At 39.5% G+C, this 22,772-nt stretch overlaps 1 protein-coding gene across 2 annotated transcripts in view; it reads right to left on the reverse strand.

Annotated features, from left to right (window-relative positions):
- Positions 1 to 22,772, reverse strand: part of THSD7B (thrombospondin type 1 domain containing 7B) — a 758,532-nt gene that overhangs the window by 346,494 nt on the left and 389,266 nt on the right. The window lies entirely within an intron of this gene.

Below are 22,772 nucleotides of genomic sequence, written 5' to 3' on the forward strand. Positions count from 1 at the left end.
AAGTAGAGCATGGTAGAGCACAGTGAATATGAGCACTGGTTGACAGGAGAGGCAGGCTACAGAGGAGCACAGGAGGGGAGTTTTCTAAAAGCAAGTGGGTGTGCAAAGTAGATGTGGGATGATTGTGTATATCAGCAATATCTATTAATGCCTATTGACTATCAGCAGATATTCTGCTGCCAATCTGCAGAAATCTGAAAGTAGATTAAAAACAATCACTGCTCTGGCGTTCCCTTGTTTCTCAATTATTGCCATTATTAATAGGTCTAACAGATCTTAGCAACCCATTCTGCTTCATGGCACCAATATTCTTCCAGGCTCACTGCCTTAAAACTCTTGATTCTCATCCGGTGCTCTTTGTCCTCCCCATTTACATATCAAGTTTACCATTAAACAAACAGAACCAAAAATCTGCTGGTGATTCCCCTCTAATTGATCTTGACGCAAAAGGATGGCACCAATATTTGAAGATTCCTATCATACAAAAAAAAACACACGAAAATACTTCCTGAGGTTGAGTTACAACCCAGGTGCCTACTACATTCCAGGTAAGTCCTTTAATCTTGCTAAACCTCAGCTTCCTTGGTTGTAAAACAGACCAAATAAAAGTTTCTATTCCATATGATTGCCAGGAGGATTCAATGAAATACTGCCTGTAAAGCACATGCATATTGCCTGATACCAGGAGTCTTCTCCAACATGAGTTCATGAGAGAAGGTGAGAAGAAAGATTTAAAATATATATATATAGAAGAGGAAACCCTTCAAGAGTTGAGGCTTCTTCACATTAAAAGAAAAATGTAACAAACAAACTGGTCTTCTATTCAGTGCTATGTTTTGGGCCATGTTCCAAGCATCCAGGAGTAGACCACGAGTGGCTGAAAATCAACCCACATTCCTGGTAAATTAAATTACAATTGCAAGGCAATTTGCATCCACCACTTTCTTGTATCATTGGAGAGGAACAGATAAGGTGATCGAATACCTTGTTTGCTCAGAGAAGTCTTAGTTAATGCCTGTTATCCCGGCTTACATAAGAGCTCATCCACTCGCTTTCAGGAGTGCCTCTGTTTGTATGAAAATTATATGATCACTCTAAAAAAACACCATCCCCCCATGCAAATGTAAGAAACAAGCACATTTTGTTTCTCACTGAAGCATAGGGTTGCATTTCAAATGTATGGAAAAGGTAGACTGCACTGCTGCTCTTAAAATTATCTACTCAATCTGATCATTGGGCCTTTTTATTTCTTGCCACAGAATTCTGCTTCAGATAGCAGTTCATGCATCTGAAGAAGATGGTCTTGTGCCCCAAGCACACTTGTTCATGAATCATTAAATTAAAAATGAAAGGGAAAGGAAAGTATAGGGCTTACCTGAAGATAATTGACTGGAGCTACGTGATACGTGTTGTTATGATAGAAACATCATGAATGAAAGCTATATAACTAAAGAGAAGTGGGTGAATGGATAAAGAAGATGTGGTATATATACACAATGGAATATTATGCAGCCATAAAAAGGAATGAGATCTTGCCATTTGCAACGACATGGATGGAACTGGAGGGTGTTATGCTGAGTGAAATAAGTCAATCAGAGAAAGACATGTATCATATGACCTCACTGATATGAGGAATTCTTAATCTCAGGAAACAAACTGTTACTGGAGGGGTGGGGGGTGGGAGGGATGGGGTGGCGGGGTGATAGACATTGGGGAGGGTATGTGCTACGGTGAGCGCTGTGAATTGTGCAAGACTGTTGAATCTCAGATCTATACTTCTGAAACAAATAACGCAACATATTTTAAGAAAAAAGAAAAAGAAGAAGATAACAGGAGAGGAAGAAAAGGGGAGTAGGTCAGAGGGGGAGACGAACCATGAGAGATGATGGACTCTGAAAAACAAACTGAGGGTTCTAGAGGGGAGGGGGTAGGGGGATGGGTTAGCCTGGTGATGGGTATTGAGGAGGGCACGTTCTGCATGGAGCACTGGGTGTTATGAACAAACAATGAATCATGGAACACTGCACCAAAAACTAATGATGTAATATATGGTGATTAACATAACAATAAAAAATTAAAAAAAATTTTCCCACAAAAAAAAAAAGAAGTGGCGTTCAATCAAAGTGAAGCATTATTATAAGAGAAAACAACTTTCACTTGGCAAAAATTCCAAATGGTCATTAAGAAGTCTGTTTCTATGTCAGTTCAATGGACAGACAGAGATCACAGTATGATGTCAGACAGCACGAGTTTCTTCAACATTAAATCCCCTAAAAAGAATATTCTGTCTACTAATCATACACAAGTGAATGCCCCTCTCTAGTCTATTCACAATCATTGGTGAGATTTCCTTTTAGGAAAGGTACAAACCAGGATTCACCACCAGCCCAACTATCTCCCACTTAAATCTGGAGAAACAGATACTGTGACTGAGTTCTTGGACGGAAGCACTTAACACATACAGTGTTGTCATTGTTGATAAATATTTATCAGGTCTCTGCTATATATGTAGGAGACACACATAGGTGCTGTGCGTGATACTGAAGCGTACGTATATGCATTATTAAATCTCCCCAGTGAAGCAGAAGTGAAACTTGATGGATGGATAATAATGTAGAAGTTCTCCACAGTTTTATAAGTATTCAAAGATGATAATATAAACTTTGTATTTACTATCCAAAGCCCAACGATCCAGTATGCTCTGTCTTTGTTTGAGGAGCAATGGAAGGCTTAAATAGTGCACACCACAATGCCCTAGAAAAACTCTGAGGAGAGTTTTCATGTACTTCTTTCCTATTCATCTTGGTGTTCCAGATAGAAAGCAGATACATCAAAAGTTGTCTCCCCCAACCCCCTAAGTTCCCTCCCAGCCTAGACCTCCAAGTACTTCAAAATGAACACTGAGCCTATCTATATACCAATGATATTAAACAAAATTGCAAAGCTTTTCTGCTAAACTTTCCAGGACTATTGAAAATAAGCTCTGGGATATCTATATACTTCTTTCATTTTAAAATGTTGCCTGAAAAAAAATGTACTCTATATTCTTAAATGTTCATAATCATCACTCACTTTGCAACAGAGGCCACATTCAACGGCTCTGGCAACAGACCGGACCTCCAGGGCTCTGATTTCTAATCCCAGCTCATTACTGAATTGCTATATGACCTTGGGCAATGCACTTAACCTTTCAGAGCTTCAATTTTCTTGCTTATCCTATGTGGGTAATACTGTTGAGCCAACTCATAGGACAGCTGTTAGGAATGCCTAATTAAATTGGATTTAAAGCATTTTGCAAATGTAATGTGTGTGGTTTGTGTGTGTGTGTGTGTGTCCACTTAAAATTCCTTATTCCTTAAAAATGCAAACCCTTAATTTCAGGTGAAGCAACTCATGTTTATACCTGCATAAACTATCTAGGACAACCGCCGAGGCAAATAAACATGTTCTCTCTATGGCACATACCATACACTCACTGAAGCCTATGCAATAGTTCTAATTTCGAGGGACTATCTCCAGATTCCTCTACTTGCTATCCTCACCACTGCAGCTCTTAAAACATCTGCAATTTGTAAAGCTGACCTTATCAAATAGTGACCACCTTTGAGTGTGGCCCTTCCTTTCTCTATATATGATAACTGAAGTCACCCACAACTGATCTTGCTTTCTACTCAACCCATGTTGTCCTTAATGCTGGCTACATATTAGAATCTCAAGGGATGCTTTTACATACTCCTAATGCCCTCCCCCAGCCCAAACTATTTAAATCAGAATCTCTGGTGGGTGGTGCCCAAATATTGGTATGTTTAAAAAATCTCCAGGGCAGAGAATCACTGATTTAGCACATTTAAAGCTCGCATGTCTTATTCTTCCAATATGTAAAACAGGAAAAAGACAATGAAGCATGCTTAACCAAGCAATAGAAAACAAATGAGCACTAGCTAAATCATTAATGCTTTCAACACATTTAAAAAATGCAACCTGCCCTCTAGCTAAGTACATCATAATGGGTATAATTGGAAATGTGTACTATAAATGAGGAGGGTTAACAACACTATTTATAATGACAATTTGCACTTCTCTTTTCTTCGCCGCAACCCGTGCTGAAATGACAGGGATTTATTTTCCCTCCATGCAGACCCCTTTTCATTTTAGCAGATGAAATGTCTAGTGGCTGCTTGCTACAGGGAATCCTAACACATTGTACTCCATCAGCCTTAATAGTGAAATACTCTGCAACACCACACTGCATTGTATATAGACAGGTTTGAGGGACACAGATGTCATCAAGATATAAACTCAAGACATAATCATTATTAGGCATGAATACTGAATCATATATTCCAAACAATTCTTTTAAATAATCCGTATTACCCTAACTTTTTAATGCTTTATGCCTTCATGGGCATAAAAGTTTGCTATTACTGCCCAGCATTGTGTTGACAGCTAGAGGACAGAAGGACTTCCAGGTCAAGCTTATGTGTCACAGCCCAACGAGAACACAACTCAGGGATATACAACTAGCAACTTCAGACCCTCAGATCCTCTGTTCTTCTTAGAGATAAGTCAAGTGTATCCTTTAGCCATCTGCCTGCCATGCTCAAAATGCACCACCACTCACTATGGCTCAACCACTTGAATCCTCGGTTCTGCAACTTTGTGCAATGTCCCTTCTAGGATGTGTCTACATGTAAAAAATGGTTTACCTGAATGTAAGGTGTGGGGGATCCTTTAGACATTAATATCAGTTGTGATATTAAAGTTTTTGTTTTGGGGATAGTAGTAAGACAAGTTAAAGTAACTGTAAAGATAAACCAATCAAAATAAAGTTTTCCACTTCTAACTATAAATTTTAGCACAATGTAGACAAAGACTCTTAATTATCCCTTGTATGCATGAGCTGCATGTTATTTCCTGTCTTCTTGTTTTCATTATTTTGCAGCATCAACATAAAGCCTCTAGGTTTTGAAATTCCTTTTTTTGGCTTAGTATTGATGTAATACCTTGACTTAGAATTGGTGAGTCTGGAATGTCAATCAGGTATGGGAACTTAGGAAAATATTTATCTTCTGGTACCTCGAAAGGAAGTAATTAGAATAACTTATCTGGGGCTTTAAAGAAGAATAATCAGGTAATGGAATGTAATTAGTTCAGGGTTTGGAATCTGGTAATATGTAACAAGGTTTGTTGGGGGACAGGTTAGTGTTGGGGTAGGTGTATTCCCTCTCCCTCCTCATCTAGGTAACCCTTTATGCTTCCTTTGAGACTGAACAGATGGTCACCTCTTTCAAGAAGTCTTTCCCACCCTACCCTCAGCCAAGCAGCCTTCTTCCCATGCTTCCATGCCTCTAGAAAGATTCACGTTACAACCTTTTGTCTTCTTGTCTGTCTCTGCTCTCCAGGTCTTGTAGTGCTTAAAAACCTAGGAGGCACCTAACAAATGATTGTTGAATAAGTAAGGGGATGGATGAGTGAAAATCCTAACTGAATGAAAATATAGCCATCTACAATTTTTTTTTCTTGAATGGAAAGTCAGAGACATTAGTTTCTACCAATAAGGCAGACTATGTATCTGGAGAAACTCTGCTGGCACACAGAAAATTGAATGCAGAAGTTTGTTTTTAATTCAACTTAAAACATTTATCTTTTTAATTTTGGAAATTTTCAAACATATCAAATGAACCCAATATATCCATCCATCCGCTTCAATAATCACATGGTCATGCTTTTTTTTAAATCTATACCCCTACCCTTTCACGCACACCTGAATTATTTCTAAGAATATTCATATATCATAACATTTCATCTGCAAATACTTCAGAATAAATTTATAAAAGATAAGGGCCCTTTTAATTTTTTTTATTAACATATAGTGTATTATTTGTTTCAGGGGTACAGGTCTGTGATTCAACAGTCTTACACAATTCACAGCACTCACCATAGCACATACCCTCCCCAATGTCCATCACCCAGCCACCCCATCCCTCCCACTCCCCTCCACTCCAGCAACCCTCAGTCTGTTTCCTGAGGTTAAGAGTCTTTTATGGTTTATCTCCCTCTCTGGGTTTGTCTTCATTTTTCCCTCCCTTCCCCTATGATCCTCTGTCTTGTTTCTCAAATTCCTCATATCAGTGAGATCATATGATACTTGTCTTTCTCTGATTGACTGATTTCGCTTAGCATAATACCCTCTAGTTCCATCCACATTGTTGCAAATGGCAAGATTTAATTTTCTGATGGCTGCATGATATTCCCTTGTATATACATACCACATCTTTTTTTAAAATTATTTTTTATTTTTAATTTATTTGAGAGAGAGAGCACAAGAGGGGGTAGGGTCAGAGGGAGGAGCACACTCCCTGCTGAGCAGGGAGCTCGATGTGGGACTCGATCCCGGGACTCCGGGATCATGACCTGAGCTGAAGGCAGTCACTTAGCCAACTGAGCCACCCAGGCACCCCATATACCACATCTTCTTTATCCATTCATCTGTTGATGGACATCTAGGCTCTTTCCATAGTTTGGCTTTTGTGGACATTGCTGCTATAAACATTGGGGTGCATGTGCCCCTTCAGATCACTACATTTGTATCTTTGGGGTAAATACCCAGTAGTGCTATTGTTGGGTCATAGGGTAGCTCTATTTTCAACTTCTTGAGGAACCTCCATACTGTTTTCCAGAGTGGCTGCCCCAGCTTGCATTCCCACCAACAGTGTAGGAGGGTTCCCTTTTCTCTGCATCCTTGCCAACATCTGTTAAAAATATAACCATTGTGGGTGCCTGGGAGGCTCAGTCAGCTAAGCATCAGACTCTTGGTTTCAGCTCAGGCCATGATCTCATAGGTGGTGAGACAGAGCCCTGCAATGGGTTCCAAGCCTAGTGGGGAGTCTGCTTGAAGGTACTTTCTCTCTGCTCCTTACCCTACAAATGCATGTGCTCTCTCTCTCTCAAATAAATAATCTTTTAAAAAATAAAATAAAATATAACCATAATAACACCTCCATACATAGAAATATAAATACCAATTCTAAAATACTAATAAATACTGAACTGTCGTTGGGTGATAATTTGGATCCCAAATGTCCACTGAGCTATAATTGCTTGACATGTCCCATAGGTTCCTCCCCCTTTCCTTCTAGATTTCTTTGAAATTCTTTTTGAAATGCTTTCAAAAATAGATTATAAATGTATGTTTAAAAAGGCAGGCAAGTGAAGTTTTGGAGCACTGGCCCTTGATGCAATGTCTCCATTGTTGGCAGTGAGGACATGGCTTTTAATAGATACATTAAATCAAGAAAGAGGAGACAAAGACTGCATGGCCAGAGCATAGGGTGATGTTTGGGCGGAGACTCTCTCACCTAGAAACACATAAAGTTGGAATTCGCTTCATGTGTGGATAGTGAAAAAACCTACTGTAACAGACAGAAAGAGTGAGGCTGAGGCTGCTTTCTGGCCTTGACCTTGACTCTAGAAAGAACAGGGGAAAAAAAGAAGTCACCCGGAATTTTCCTAACCAGATGCCTCTTTATTAATACATGTGTGGAGCTAGAGTTAGGACTACTCTATTTGAAGAAGAAAATCTAAGATGATAATGTTTATCATGTGCTCTGGATTATTCTGGAAAAAGAATATCGAAATTCTCTAAGAAGGAGATACTGCTCTAGAAATTGAAAACCCAACAAAACAAAAGAAAAAAAATATTATTCCCAACCTCATGGACCTTACATTCTAGTGGAGAGAGAAAGACAACTAAAAAAATAAGTTAAATATTTAGTGTTTCATAAGGCAATTAAATGCTGTGCAAAACACACACACACACACACACACGCATACACCTGTGTGTGTGTGTGTGTGTGTGTGCGCGCGCGCGGAGAAGAGAGGGAATGTTGTAATTTTAAACTTCAAAAGCCTCAATGAGAAGGGGATATTTGAGCAAGAATATGAAGGACCTTGGTGGTCATCTACATAATATCTGGAGGAAGATAAATTTAGGCAGAGTGAATTTGACCCAGCAGAGTCAAATTCCAGAGAGAGCAAGGGTGTCCGGGGTGGCTGCATCACTGGGTACATTGGAGTGTGGAGTCGGAGTGGGAGTGGAGGGAGGGATGATAGAAAAGGTCAGTGTCTCCACACAGAAAAAGAAATTGGATTCCTATGTAATATCATACATAAAAATGAATTATTAAAGTTCTACATGTAAAAGTTTCTGTAGAAAAACATAGATATCTTTATGTTTTGGGGATAGGAACATAGATATCTTTATGTTTTTGGGATAGGAAAAAACACTTTAAAACACAAAAATGAAAATCACACAGTAAGTGATAAATTCAATTAACATTAATATTAATATTAACATTAATATTAGTCATTTCTGTTCATTGAAACTCACTCTGAATGGTTTATCTGCACTATGGAGAACAAAGCAAGGTTTATTTTCCAGAATACAATCTTCAAAATAATAAGAAAAACAACCCAAGCACTTGCCATGCTTCATTCCTTGGCAAAGTGTTCTACATAAATCAACTCAATCCTCATAACAATCTTAAAACATAGTTACTCTTATTATTCCCATTTTAGAGGTCAGAGACTAGAGGAACAGAGAAGTTTTGTTATCTTGTCCAAGACGCCAGTAAGTAATAAAGAGGACTTGAAACCCAAGAAGTCAGTATCCAAAGGATGTGTTCTTACTGCTCTGCTTTGCTATCCTATGCCTCCAGCCCTTGAATTTTCTCAGCCAAGTGCAAGAAGAATTGCAGTGCAATAAAATTACAATCCAATAATGGCAACTGTTCCCAGGAATTAAAACTCAAATCCAGTTAGGAGCCTGGCCCCTAGAGAAAGCCAATAAGGACCAAGACCAGCCAGCTTACAGGGTCCCAGGCTCAGTAGGGCTCTTAGTTTAATGCTCTGCTACAGCTGTCTTGAAATTTTTAATAATTTTTAAACAAAGCACCCCACATTTTCATTTTGCACTGGGCCTTACAAATTATGGTGCTGGTCCTGATAAAAAACAATGGTAATGTGGGGAATTAATGAGATCCTCTCCATCTTTTGGATCATTTTACACCTTGGAAGTATACACACAGAGAGGTGACTAGGAAGGGTTCGCTCCATCCTAGAGTTCTGACAGTTGCTTACTGTTTTTGTTTCTCTCTTAGCATTTAAATTCCTTGAGCAGGAGAGAGGGTTTGCATAATCATCCAGTTACGTGAACTCCACAGGATGGATAAAGAACTCAGTACACGCTGGGTCATGAGACAGGCTATTATATAATGTTGAGTTACGGTAACTTATATGCTTACCTACAATTCACATTTTTTTATTCAAGAAAGCAGATTCTCATTTCTTGCCCAGATAATTGAACGGCTTCATAATTTTTCCACTGGTTTTGAATGCTCTCTAACCTCATTATTTTCTGTACTATTTTTTTTCTAAAACACAAATCTGATTTTATCACACCCATGCTTAAAATTTAAAGTGTCTATTAGAACTCCAGATAATGTCCAAATTTTTTAGAATGGCATAAATCTTCTCATAAACTGGCTCCTGCATGTATCTCTAACCCTATTTCTTATCATCCCTCCATATGCATTATGCATCCCAAGCCTCACTAGCTGCCTGTTATTCATTTAACTAAAATGTTCTCTGCTGCTGCCAAGCCTCCACACACACACACATCTTCTCTTCTATATTTAAGATACTTGTATTCCATGTTTACTTGGAAACTCCTGATCTACCAAATCTTACATCTTCTGACCACTTAGCTAGAGTAAGACACCCTCCTCTTTGGCTACCTAATACTCTGTGCTCATTCCTGTTATAAAAAAGATAGGTTTATGTACTTGAATCTTCTATCAAAAAGCCCCTTGAATAAAGTAACACCATCTTATTAACCTTAATGTTACTAGCTATTGGCAGAAAGCGTGGTATACAGTAAACCCTACAAAAAGTTTACAGAATTACTGATACATTCATCTGTTATCATTCGATTATTACTTACACACTTACTCTGTGGCAGCCACTATTCAATGTGTTTAAGCACTGAACATGGAGCTTATTTTCTAATTGGGAGAATGGTTAAGTGCTATGAGGAAAACAACATGTGGTAATGAGCAAGAAAGAGAATGGGAAGAGGGGATTTCTAATAAGACTGTCCAAGAAAGGCTCACCAAGACATGCTATTTGAACTGAAACCGAAAATGTTGGGCAAAAGGCACTTATGCCAAGGGCTGGGAGAAGAGAATTTTAGGAAGAAGGTGCAGCCAGTGAAAGTCTGGACAAGATATAAAAGCTTGGTCAAAAAGGAGGCCAACGTAGCTAAAAGGAAAAGTAAAGAAAGCAGTGAAAGGTGGAATAGGGGTTTACAAAGTTGCCTAGCACCAGTCTGTGAGGGTGGAGCCCTCCAGATGATTCTTTTCATGTGAAGGGTTATATCCACCTCTACTGCCCTCTTTCCCCAGGATTTTCTCCCCCTCCTACACTTGTGTGTTCTTTGGGAAGGATGAGGGGCATCTAAACCATGGTTTTGGGAGAAGGAAGTGGACATATGTGGCTCTTCCTTCTCTCCCCTTCTTGTTCTTTGGGATGTATCTGCTTGTAGAAGGCACATATTCCGATCTGTTCTGGGCTACGGTCATCAAATTTTTAGCTGTCCAACATGGGCTGTGACCGGGTAGTTAATCCTGTCTAATTATACAATTGAGGATCAGCTGATATTTTGATCCCCACCTACTCTGACTAATTCTCAATTGTTTCTAAGTTTGGGTGGGGGAAAAAGTTGGTGGGGAAAAGATAGACTTCCTCAAAGTCCAAGACCAAATATGTGCTTGCTGGTCATCATGTATAATGGTATTTCATGTTCCATGCAATATAACAATATGTGTTTATTAAACTCCTATTATTTTTCTGCTAGAAGAAAGTCTTTCCTTTGCTCTCTCTCATTCTTTCTCCATATATACATACAATACACTTCTAACTATCTTTCGTTTATAAAATTAATAACTTTATTGCTTGAGCTTGAATACCCATGGATCCTACAACTTGGAGGACATAGGAGAAATACAAAATGGAGGACAAGGAGGGAATTAGTGCATACTGAGCAACTATTGCTAAGCTAGCCTCTTCATGTAGGATAAGAAAACCCTAGGAAGTAAATTGTCTTACAGACACTACATGTTATATCTATGTTGCAGGTAAGCATATAGAGTCTCAGAGAGGTTAACTAAGTTTTAGAACACACAGCTAAGGGGCAACACCAGGAGTCTACCATAACTATGTTAGATTCTTTCTACTACACATGAACAAATTAGAGAAAAACTCAAGAAAGAATATAATTAAGTGTTAAACTGAATATAATCAAATATCAGTTCAAAAAGCATCTGGTCATCCAGCAGAAGAGGATATTGTTGGCTCAAGTTAGAAATGAGCATATTTCCCACAGAACCTGTCATTGTACATGTGGTCTATATTCTTACTTTGGTTATCATTCATAAGGCCTCTAAATAAAGTTATGATAAGCATATTTTAGGCATCAGAGCAAACTAAATTTAACTTGAAAGGACCTCAAATGGCAGAGAATCCACAATTCCTCACATACTTATTTTCAGATATTTTATTCCTTATCACCAAAAACATGCCGTTCAGTAGATATTCTAGCTGAACTATTTCCATGTAGCAACTTATTTTGAAGGAATTTCAAGAGATTAGCAGAATGTCTAGTGAAGAGTTTTCTATTAGTGAACACTTAAAAGTTGTTTGTCTAAACTATGAGCAATCTACCTCATTTTAAACATGAATTTAAAATCTTCTTGATTTGGGGGCACCTGGGTGGCTCAGTCGGTAAGCGGCTGCCTTCAGCTCAGGTCATGATCCCAGGGTCCTGCGATCGAGCCCTGCATTGGGCTCCCTGCTCAGTGGAGAGCCTGCTTCTCCCTCTCCCTCTGCAGCCCCCGCTGCTTATGTTCTCTTTCTCGCTCTCTCTCTCTCCGTTAAATAAGTAAATAAGTAAATAAATAAATCTTTAAAAAAATGTTTAAAAAATAAAATAAAATCTTCTTGATTTGTTACCTTACATAAATTATTTGACATTCTTATAAAACCTGGAGCTCCAAATTGACATATTAAGATCCCGACATTTAGCTCTACCTTTAACTCTAAGTTTTGTTGTAGTAAGACAAATTAGTTTATAAATCTACCATCATATTAGCTAATCCAGTGAGTCAAAAACCTCCTTAAACCATACGCTAATTTAGAATCATATTAACATAGGATCAAAGCCAAAAGTGAAAATAATTTATTATTTTACTTGTAGAAAATTATTTAATAAACTTAAAGTAACACCCCATCTAAATCAAAACTAATTTATTCTCTTCCTTCATAAGAAGTATATTGAAAGTCTAAAAATAAACTCCTAATTAGAATGGGTATCTTGGTTTCTGAAAGGCAGCTTATTTACCTCTACAGGCAAATAGAAATTATATTGTGATGCAATGTATTATCTGCAGAGCATTCTAGAGATATGAGAAAGAAACCAGCCAGAACTTAAAAAGAGTTTGAAAAGAAAGAGCATTCATATCCAAAGAAACACAGATTTTGCCACCAAGGCTAACAATAAATCATTATGAATATCCATGTGAGCCACAGGATTTATTTATGGTAATGTAGCTTCACTGTTGAATGAAGGAGATTAATAGTGCTTTATAGCAAGTATTAGTTGAAAATGTAGAAGGAAGACGGTGGATTTCATATGTAAAGAACAGAACTTCATGCACCAAATCTACATTTTAAAAATTTTGTCTGCTTTTGTTTATTTTATTTTGTTTGGTATGTTAGTTTATTTTATAAGACGACCAAGACAACACTGTTTGTCATAAACAGTGTTTTTTAGACTATTGCTAGAAATCACAGCCTAGACATTTTGGTAAGAACTCAAGTACACACAGACTGCACATTTGTTTGTTTGAAGTAAAATATCTGGCTCCGATCATACTCAGGGTGAGTGCTGTCTCTCTCCTTCCAGTTTCTACTCTTCATGAGCGTATAATTCTACTGCATTTCTGTTGCCTGGGGCTTCATTTTCCTTTTCTGTATTTCTACCTAATGTAAACCACGCTCTTCCCAAACCAACTCTGAAGTGAAAGAGGATGGCTTTTGCGTTGGAAGCAAGCAAGTGGGTTTCACCATGCCTCTCCCTGCAGTTCAGCACCTACAGAGTCTGGCTGAAACAGAAGTGAGCGAATGAGGCATGTTCTGGATTCTCTCCCAAAGAGCTGAGCTTGGGTCTTCTGGAGAGGTCAATCTCAGTGGAGAACAACCCCTGCCCCATCTGAGGGGGAATGCTCCCACACTCAGTTCTCGCTGCCTTTCTGCACCTTGTCCCCTTCCCCTTTCAGAGGGTTACTGACCTGAGGGGGCAGGTCCACAGGTTGCTGAAGTGGCTGAGGGCCTGACACAAACTGGGCCAGCAGGCTCCCTTTCTTGGTAAGCTCCATAAAGAGCCAGAAGGGAAGTTTCTGTCCATGTGGGGTGCTTGACTACAAAAAGTGTGGTAGAGTGGAGCCTGGGACAGCCATTCCGGGGCTCTGTATCTGCTAGTTATGAGTATACAGATTCAGAGAAGGTCCATTACAAGGGGCAGGACAGTAGGTGTACACAGAGAAGCAGAGACAGGAGGAAGCACACTGGCCTGGAAGCTGAAGAGAGAAGCCTCACTTCCTGTTTGCTTTTCTAGTTCCCCTGACGTCCATGGGGAATTTTTTCCCTTATTTTTGGATATCTGTAAGATTTCCTGTTATAATTTCCCAACAAGCCATTTTAACCTACTACAGCTTATAAACCTTGGATCCTTGAAAGCCAAAATAAATGATTAGAACAATATAGTAGATGCAAGTTACACATTTCTTAAATAATCCATTGACTGATGGTTAAATTAAATGTCTCCATAGTTCAGGTGTTCTCAAACTTTAATGTGTCTTAGAATTACTAAAGCAGTTTGTTTAAAAAATGGCAGATTTTGAGGCCCGAGGACTGACCTCAAAATCAGAATCTCTTAGGATTTTAACAGGCATCCTCGGTAATTCTGAGCTAGAAATACATGGGCCACACTTTTGGAAACCTGTTCAAATTACTGTTTTACCCTTGGACCAGTCTGGGCCGCTGCAAGACTACACATGACCATAATTTTGCATTTCAGCATTATACCTTTGGGTTTTATTTAAAAAAAAAAACACAAACAAACATAAAGCCATGAAACCCTTCATTTCATTTCCTATGGACACAACTGCCTCAGTTGGTGACCAGGGATGGAATGTGAAGTTGCAGTACGAAATGCCTTCTGGGAATTAGCAACTGAATAGGCTTTGGTTCCCATGAGATACTCATATGATTCCATTAAAAATAATAATAAGCACACAGACTGATGGACATAAGAATGAGTGCATGAATGTGAATATGTAAACAAACAAAAAGGATGAACCATGTTTTTAACCATGTTTGCCAGGAAACCAGAGATAAATCTGATTCTCTAAGTCCCACATCTTCTATCACCAAGAGCACTGTGTATGTTCTTGCAGTTAGCTATGGAATCATTTATGAAAGAAATTTAGTTGTAAAGGCATCTCAACTTTCCTCTTAGCAGTTTGCCAGCTTTGCTTAAGCAGGTTGCTTCTAACTGGCATTCATTTATTTGACATGGATTTACTGAGTTCTGTTCTGTCTTAAGTTTATTACCAGGCACTTTTGGGAATGAAAGCAGAAAAGGTTCCAACCTTCAAAGATTTCACGTCCCTTCAGAGAGATACAAAACACCTTTACCAATAGTTAGAATGCAAGCAAGTCAGACAGGGTTATGGGACTCAAGAGAGAGGAGTGGTTGTTTCCAGCAGAAAGATCAGGACAAATTCTGTGAAGGAGGCAAGGATTTACACCTTGGTTAGATCTGGGCAAGCAGCAGAGATAAAGGAGAAAGAGATTCTAGACAGAGTGGAATTCTGGTTTTCCTTACTCCTTTCACAGCACTCTGATCTTCTGCCTAGCACCTATTATGATTTGTACCTGCATGTTCATTGGGTAATTATGGATTCAATGCCTCCATTTTCCTCTAATAGACTCTACCTTCCATAATGGAGGGATCTGTGTCTTCACTCACCACTCGGCATATATGCACGCGGTGCCAAGCACAATGGCTGGAACGCACTGATTGTTCAGCCAGTGTTTATTGCTGACCGAGTGGATAAGAGCCTAGACTTCCATGTGGTTTTGCCCTCTATGAGTGTTGCAATCTTGGGTCCTAACCCTAAGTAAGCCTCTATTTCCTCATATGTAAATTGGAGTAATAATAGTTCTTTCTGTATAGAATTGAGATAAGAGTAGGATAATGGATATCGATAAATTACAGCTTTTATTACTTTGATAGGAAGAGACGGTGAGATGAAGCAAAGGCATGCTGATATTATAGCCTCTCAGTGATACGTCTGACCTTGTCTAACAGTTTTTCCCTATAACTGTACAGGCTCACCAGGCAAGGCAGGTTTAATGTCAGCCAGGTATCTTTACCTGCTCTTGGCCCCTTTTGGACCAGGTGACCAGGAGTGCTTCCCTGGACCAATCCCGTCGCCTCATCTCTGGGGCAGCCCTAATGGAAGAGCTGTTCCTGTTTCCCTAAACTGTCCCGATGGTCAATGAAAACAGCATGTGTGAACGCAATGTGTGATAGGTCTGTGATGTGCCATGCCGGTGTCACAGGTTTGAGAGTTCCAGACTCCAAATTCTTGAATTGCTAATAAACAGGCAAAATGAGCTGTGCTTATCGACAGGAGAAATAACTTGTGTCGGGATAAAACAGGCAGGCCCTGAAGTCACAGAATCTGGATTCCATGCTGGCTCTACCTCATGCATGGGGGCTAACCTGCAACCCATTACTTCATGCTTCTGAGCGGGGGCTCCTCACCTCTTTGGTCATGTGGGATTATACCCAACTCCTGGGGCCGATGTAGGAAATGAAGAAAAATCACAGCTGGTGATGATGTGAACTCCAGGTCCCTGCAGCTGTACATCAATCTCTGGTGTCAAAGAACAGGGCATCAGGGAGAGGAGGAAGAGTGTGGACTGAGAACACTTCCTGTCACCTATTACATAGACTAACGTTTCCTCTGAAGCTGAGGTGTAGGTCGCACCAGCCGAGTCCCAGCAACTCTCCTATTACACAACGCTGTTCCTCCATGCTGGCAAATGGTCAAGGGGCTCTGACGAAGTAGTCTTAGTTTCTGTTGCTGTTGCCAAACCTGATTTTATTTTTTTTCCCCAAATCAATTCCCCCTCATATGGATTTTAATAGAGGCTGGCAGAAGGTGCCAAATCTTAACTAAAAGCAAAACAAAGCCAAACAAAAACAAACACAGGAGAGCAAAAAATTACAAGAAATTAAGAGAATTTTATCCATTATTTTGTTTCCCCTTGAACTGAGAGAAAGTGTCTTTAATGGTTTTTATCAGCACAACACCTCAGTTTGGCAGGAATATGATTGAGAACTGTAATCTCCACAAGCCCAAGTGTTTGTCACTCCTCCTACTAAATTTTCAGGAACATTTATTGAGTACAAGGACAATGTAGTGATATATGGGCTTTAAATTATAGACTAAAGGGGGCAAGTCACCCCCAGTGGAGCCCATATAAAACAAAGGCACCTATGTTCTGCATTTTGTGTCTGGAGCTTGGGACATGTATGTGAGATACACACCTTATTTTATGTATTCCAAAAACCCTTGGGAATAGATAACATCTAAAATTTACAGAGGTGGGGGCGCCTGGGTGGCTCAGTTGGTTAAGCGACTGCCTTCGGCTCAGGTCATGATCCTGGAGTCCTGGGATCGAGTCCCACATTGGGCTCCCTGCTCAGCAGGGAGTCTGCTTCTCCCTCTGACCCTCTTCCCTCTCGTGCTCTCTCTCATTCTCTTTCTGTCAAATAAATACATAAAATCTTAAAAAAAATAAAAAATAAATAAAAAAAATAAAATTTACAGAGGTGGTAACTGAAATTTAGGTTACTTTTCTCAAAGAAAGTCATTAGATCATCAAAATGCCTTCGACACTATTTTGGGGGCCAGTGTCCCAGGCCCAAAATCTCGATTACTCAAACACAGCAGATTCCTCATTATTCAGGAGTAAATTGGTACTCCATCCACTACTTCCCATGTAGACAAAAGTACAGATGGGCCTGTGGGGAGAAAGTGGGAATCCCATGTGCTGGAAAGGGGTCAGTGAAGAGAGAAGGTGATGCTAGTATGGATTTGAATGGGAGAAATTCTGGATTCTAAGATAGGTGACTTTTGACTTATTCAACATTCTGAATGACCAGTATCTCTTCCCCTAATTGGCCTGGGTCCACCAAACAATGTGTTAATGCTATGACTTCATCTTTATGGAAGCAAAATCTTTAGGAATTAGAACTGGTTGTGGGAAAGATGCAGAGTTCATGTATTCAGTCATTCAACAACAATTATTGAATGCCCTTCATGTCCTAGACGTTGTGCTAAGCCCTGCAAGTTCATTAATGAAATCAGAAGACAAATGCCCTCTAGATGTTATCATCTTGTCCAAGAAAAACACAGACATGGCAACAACTGCCATCATACTGGCACAGGAGGTCTAGATGTTGCAGGACACCAATGTAATACAAGTTCCCTGTTCCTAAGGAATTTACATACCACTACTACTAATCAATTTCCATGTATGTTACATTCTTCAATGTGCCCTAGTCTCAGTTAACCCTTATAACCACTCTAGGAAGTAGATGCCGATAGTATCTCATTTTAGACAGGATGAAACTGAAACACAGCAAGTTGAAAGGGAGTTTAAAGTGACTTATATGGCAAAGATGGGACTTGAGAGTCCATGCTCTTAACTGCTACACCACACCACCTAGGCAGTTAAAAAAAATTACTCTCTTTGATACCAAAAACCTCAAGACCTATCTCTAGGAGGCTTGACACAGGAACAAAGACTACCATCAAATGAAGTTTCCTACCATTTCCCAGCAGCAGTTTGCCTTTGGCCTTCCTGTTTCCATGACACTACTCTCCAGCTTGTCCCTTAGAGAGGAAAGTTCAAGGAGCTCCCTCAGCCTTTAATTATTGATACTGACAAATAATTAATCATTAGCTCTGTGGTTTGTAGGAATTTATAAGAAGAGCTATTTTGAATATGGCACATTTTATCTTCTAGTCCAATAACTTTACTTCCTACATATTTTCCCTTCTATAGAAGTGGTATACAAATCTGGGAATTATTTCAAAATAATCCATGGGTGGGGTGTTAGAAAGGGGGAAGATGGTAGTAGCACACGGAAAACAAGTAAGTTGATGATTGTTTTCACTTAGCAATGGTTACACAAGAGCATGTTCTATTAATAGTTAATATTCTGCATTAACATTGTATTAATTTATGTACATGTCTGAAACTTCATATAATCCAATTCTGGAAATAGAAAGTGAGCCCCTTTAAAGATAACCTGGGAGAAATCCTGGAAAATCTACTGATTTGTGACTTTTAAGTAAAAACATGAAGTGTGATGGTTACAAGAGCAGTGGCCAAGATAATTCCCCAAAAAACCAAGACAAACAATTATCAATGATCTCCTACAATAGGTTGAAATGTATGTGAAAGCATGTCGCACAGTATAAAGCACTGAGTGTTTCTCAGCCTTACCCACTTAAGGAGTCACTTGAGGAGAGTTTTAATATTGCAAATGTCCCTTCAGCATGAAGAGATTCTGACTAACAGGGGCTAGGGTGAGTCTTGGACATCTGTGCATTGGAAAAAAAAAAAAACTACACAGGGCTGAGAACCTCTACAATAAGAAAACTGTTGTCATTATTAAGCAAATTACATTGAATACTTCAGGCAGGCGTTTGCTCTATAGGCTGAAGGAAGGATAAAAGAAAACAGTAAGTAAAGTACCAAAGGTTGATTCTTGATCATTTGGCACATTTATTACTGGAACTTAAAAATCAGAGAGGCCACAATAGGGCCACAGCTTGACAAATATCTAATTTGCTTAGAAGAATGAGACTATCATTAAGCATTTAAAGAGAGACACAGATGAGGAGGAGTATGAAGGCAGGAGCAGTGGCTGGCTACTAGCTAGAGATCATTCATGGCTTGAGGATTCTTCCAAGTCATAGGATTTAGTTCACGAACCCAGCCAGGACCAAATAAAAGCTGACACAACTCATCCATGGCTAAGGCACAAATCACTCCTGGTGCACTCAGGTCCCTGAAGCCCCATTGGCTCTCTGAGAGGTTTCAAATGGGTTTGGCTTGAGGTTCATAAAACCCAGTGATTCCCTGATCATATGAAAAGCCTATTAAATCATGATGTCTTGGAGAAGAACCCAAACATAAAAGTATATTCTAGAGATCTCTAGGTGATTCCACTGTGCAACCAAATTTGGGGACCATGAAAATTTGACAAACCAATCTGAAACCACAGCTGCAAAAAAGAGCTCCTCCTTCCTCTTTAGCTGAGATTGTCACCTGCTCTGCCCCATGTTTCTCCTGATTTCTCAGTGTAGGTTAAACCATTTCTCTTCACCCCACATCATACCTCACCTGTGTGCTCACCTGCTGATTTGTTCCTGGCTGTGCTTCTCACTTTACAACTTCGACCACATCATTACCTTGTTCAAAAATTTCTAATGAACCCCATTCTGATCTGGAGCTTCGCAATCAAAATATAGTTACCTGCGAGCTTACAGAAAGGTACAATTCCAGAACCCATCTGGGTCTACTGAATTAGAATCTGCATTTACTAAGATCCCCAGGGAATTTGTATGAACGTTTAAATTTGAGAAGTATTATTCAAGAACACCATTCTCCAAAGTATATTTTGAAGGACACTCTCAAGGACAGAGAGTATCCTGCCTGGATTCAAAGTCACACCATTCCCTCTCTTTACAGGACATCTGTCCATTCAAAAAGTAGTTACTGAGTGACAACTACGTCTCATACTGTGCTGGGTTTAGAGGATCCAGCAGTGAAGATGACAGAAGTGGGGTCTGAATTCATGGACTTATAGCAAGGACAATATTGACATGGAAAGATAACTACGGGGATATTATAAAGGGGGATGTGCAGGATGCCCTGGGATTATCTAGTTAATGAAGTAAACTGGGGATGGTCTAACACATCTGGGAGATCTGGAACATGAGAATAGCATTCCTGGGGAAATGCCGCTAATGCAGGTCCCTGTGGACGCATAGGGTCAAAACAGGTGGGGCATCTGAATACAGTGACAGCTTCAAACACAACAGGTGCAAAGGCTCAAAGCAACTATGGAAATGCTTGCCTAGTGCTTACTCCATGCAAGGCAGGGCTCTGGGTGCTTTCCATATATGTAGGTGTGACTATTAACCCTGTTTTATAAACAAGGAAACTAAGGCACAGAGAGATGAAGTATGAAGTGTGCCCATCATAGAACAAACTCTGAAACTCAACCTTGTCCATCTGGCTCCAGCATCTATGTTCTTAGCTATCACACTTTACAACTGTTGAGCTGGGAAGAACATGATGCATACAAGCTGAAAAACAGGCCATATGTCCAGAGTTCAAGCAGTGTTTGTTCACGGATCTTTTTTTTTTTTTTTTTTAATCATCAGAAGGAGAATGCATTAACATTCAGGAGCAGCTACTTACAACACATATTTTTGGGGATCATCCCATAGTTACCGAATCAGAATATCTAGCTATGGAGCTGAATATCTGCATTTTAGTAATGCTTCCAGATGATTTAAAAACAATAAAGTCTGAGGACCATAGGTTTAGACGTACAATTTCCTTCAATATTCTCCTCCCTCTCATAGTCCCCCTAATTAACCCAGAGTTACTTAATAATTTATTGGTCCCAAGGTATAAACTAAACATGAGGATAAATAGGATTGAAGTGGAAAGTTAGAATAAATCTGAAAATTGAATCTTTGCTCCTCCAGGTCCCCTGGCTGCCAGGCTGTGAAAAGAATTACCTAGGCTTGAAAAATTGGAGGCAAAAAAAGACCACAGAGGCTTAGAACTATTTTCATTACAATGCCAACCATTTAAATAACTAATTGAATCTCTGGAAATTGAAGTAAAATTTAAAATTGCCAGAAGAGCAATTATTTCACATGCTCTCTGATTCCTCCATCCTTAGCCAGTGCTAGAAGACTCTCAGGCAGCAGAGAATTTTCTTGAATGTAGAATACATGCAAGAGCAGTAGCTGAAGTAATCTCCAGCCACTAGGGTGCACTGGCTCAACAAAATCAATATGCCTCCTTCAATGTCAGGGGACCCTGACAGCTCCAACACCAGTATCTGGTTGCCAGTGGGGTATTCTTTTAATTCAGTCTTTCCTCTCTTATAATCACTTAACAAAGGAATTATGCTAATTTCTCGTGAGGAAGAAACTAAAAGAAATAGCTGAATCTCAATTAAACTCCTTCATCATAACTTATTTTCTTTTCCTGCATTTTCCCAATATTTATCTTTATTTATCTTTGAATGTCTTTCAAGTACATTACCACTAAAATTCCAAAAGTCAGCCTCCTAGATGCTGCCTTTCAAATGGTTCAGAGAGATCACAGCTCTTCTGTCTCGATCTGTCTGGAAGTGACATTATCCTGTTCATTCAGTTAGTTCACCTACTTGATATCCCCATTCAGATAATGAGTTTGGAAAAGTTTCTGGAAGACACTGTTATTTTTATCGCTCAAAAGATCAGAAAAATGTTCCACTGTAGTTTTCAAAGTTCTTTCATTTTCAAACTATTTATTTTAATGCTATCCATAACAAAGATCACTGGATACAACCATGTTAATTCTATGACAAAAGAACATTAAGAAGATGAAATGGCATGGTTATGAAAACCTTATGCAGGTTCCCCACCACTGCAATGTAAGACACAGATGGTGACAATCTTCCATAGCTGTCACTACCCCTTTGCCAATCAACCCCCCCCCCGGGGGGGGGTTTGATGTGTCAGGCAGATCCATGTCAATGTTGGTCCCCTTTTCATATCACACAACGTGTGAGTCAAAGAACGTGGGGGATCCTAGATGCACAGGGATGGACTTTCCCAAGGAAAGGTGTGAATGCTCTCAATCTCTGGGATAAGTTCTCTCCTCCCAGAACCGCATACAGTATATCCTTGCCCCTTCTTCCAGAAGGCTAGTACAGCCTGGTCCTGCCTGAGAAGACATTACTAGCCAGAGAAGGCTAGGATGTGTGGATGAAACCCAATTTACTCTGGGCACTAGGGTTATGATTCTATGCATCCTTCCTTTCCTTGGAGTTGCCTTTTCTTACTGTGGCAATGGTAAGATCCACTGGACCAAGGCTAGGGTGTGAGACTATGGGAGAAGAACCAAATTATTAACTCTAGCTCTTAGGTGGAAATGGAGCTTTTGGACTAGAGGAGTACTTGTATCTCCACACGGACTAGCTCATCAGGGGGAGTGAAATAAGCATGGGGGGAAAGACCCGTTCTAAGAAAGAGGGGCATTTTACCAAAGTGCTCCTGTGTGTTTTTTAGGACTTAGGTATTAACTATGCTAGATCATTGTCCTCTAAATACATCCAGGTGTATAAAGTATCACCATTTATAGTAAAGAAACACAAATCTTATATTGTGAATTCCCGTACCTATTCAACACTTTTTACATATCTGTCCTTGTTCCTCCACAGGCTTCTATTTATCAGTGATGTAAGCACAATGCTTAAGGCCCTATAGTCTAATAAAGATGCC

The sequence above is a fragment of the Callorhinus ursinus genome, unplaced genomic scaffold (genome assembly GCF_003265705.2).
Source record: "Callorhinus ursinus isolate GAN/ISIS: 27379988/994484 unplaced genomic scaffold, GSC_fseal_2.0 scaffold2, whole genome shotgun sequence".
In the NCBI taxonomy this organism is placed as follows: Eukaryota; Metazoa; Chordata; class Mammalia; order Carnivora; family Otariidae; genus Callorhinus; species Callorhinus ursinus.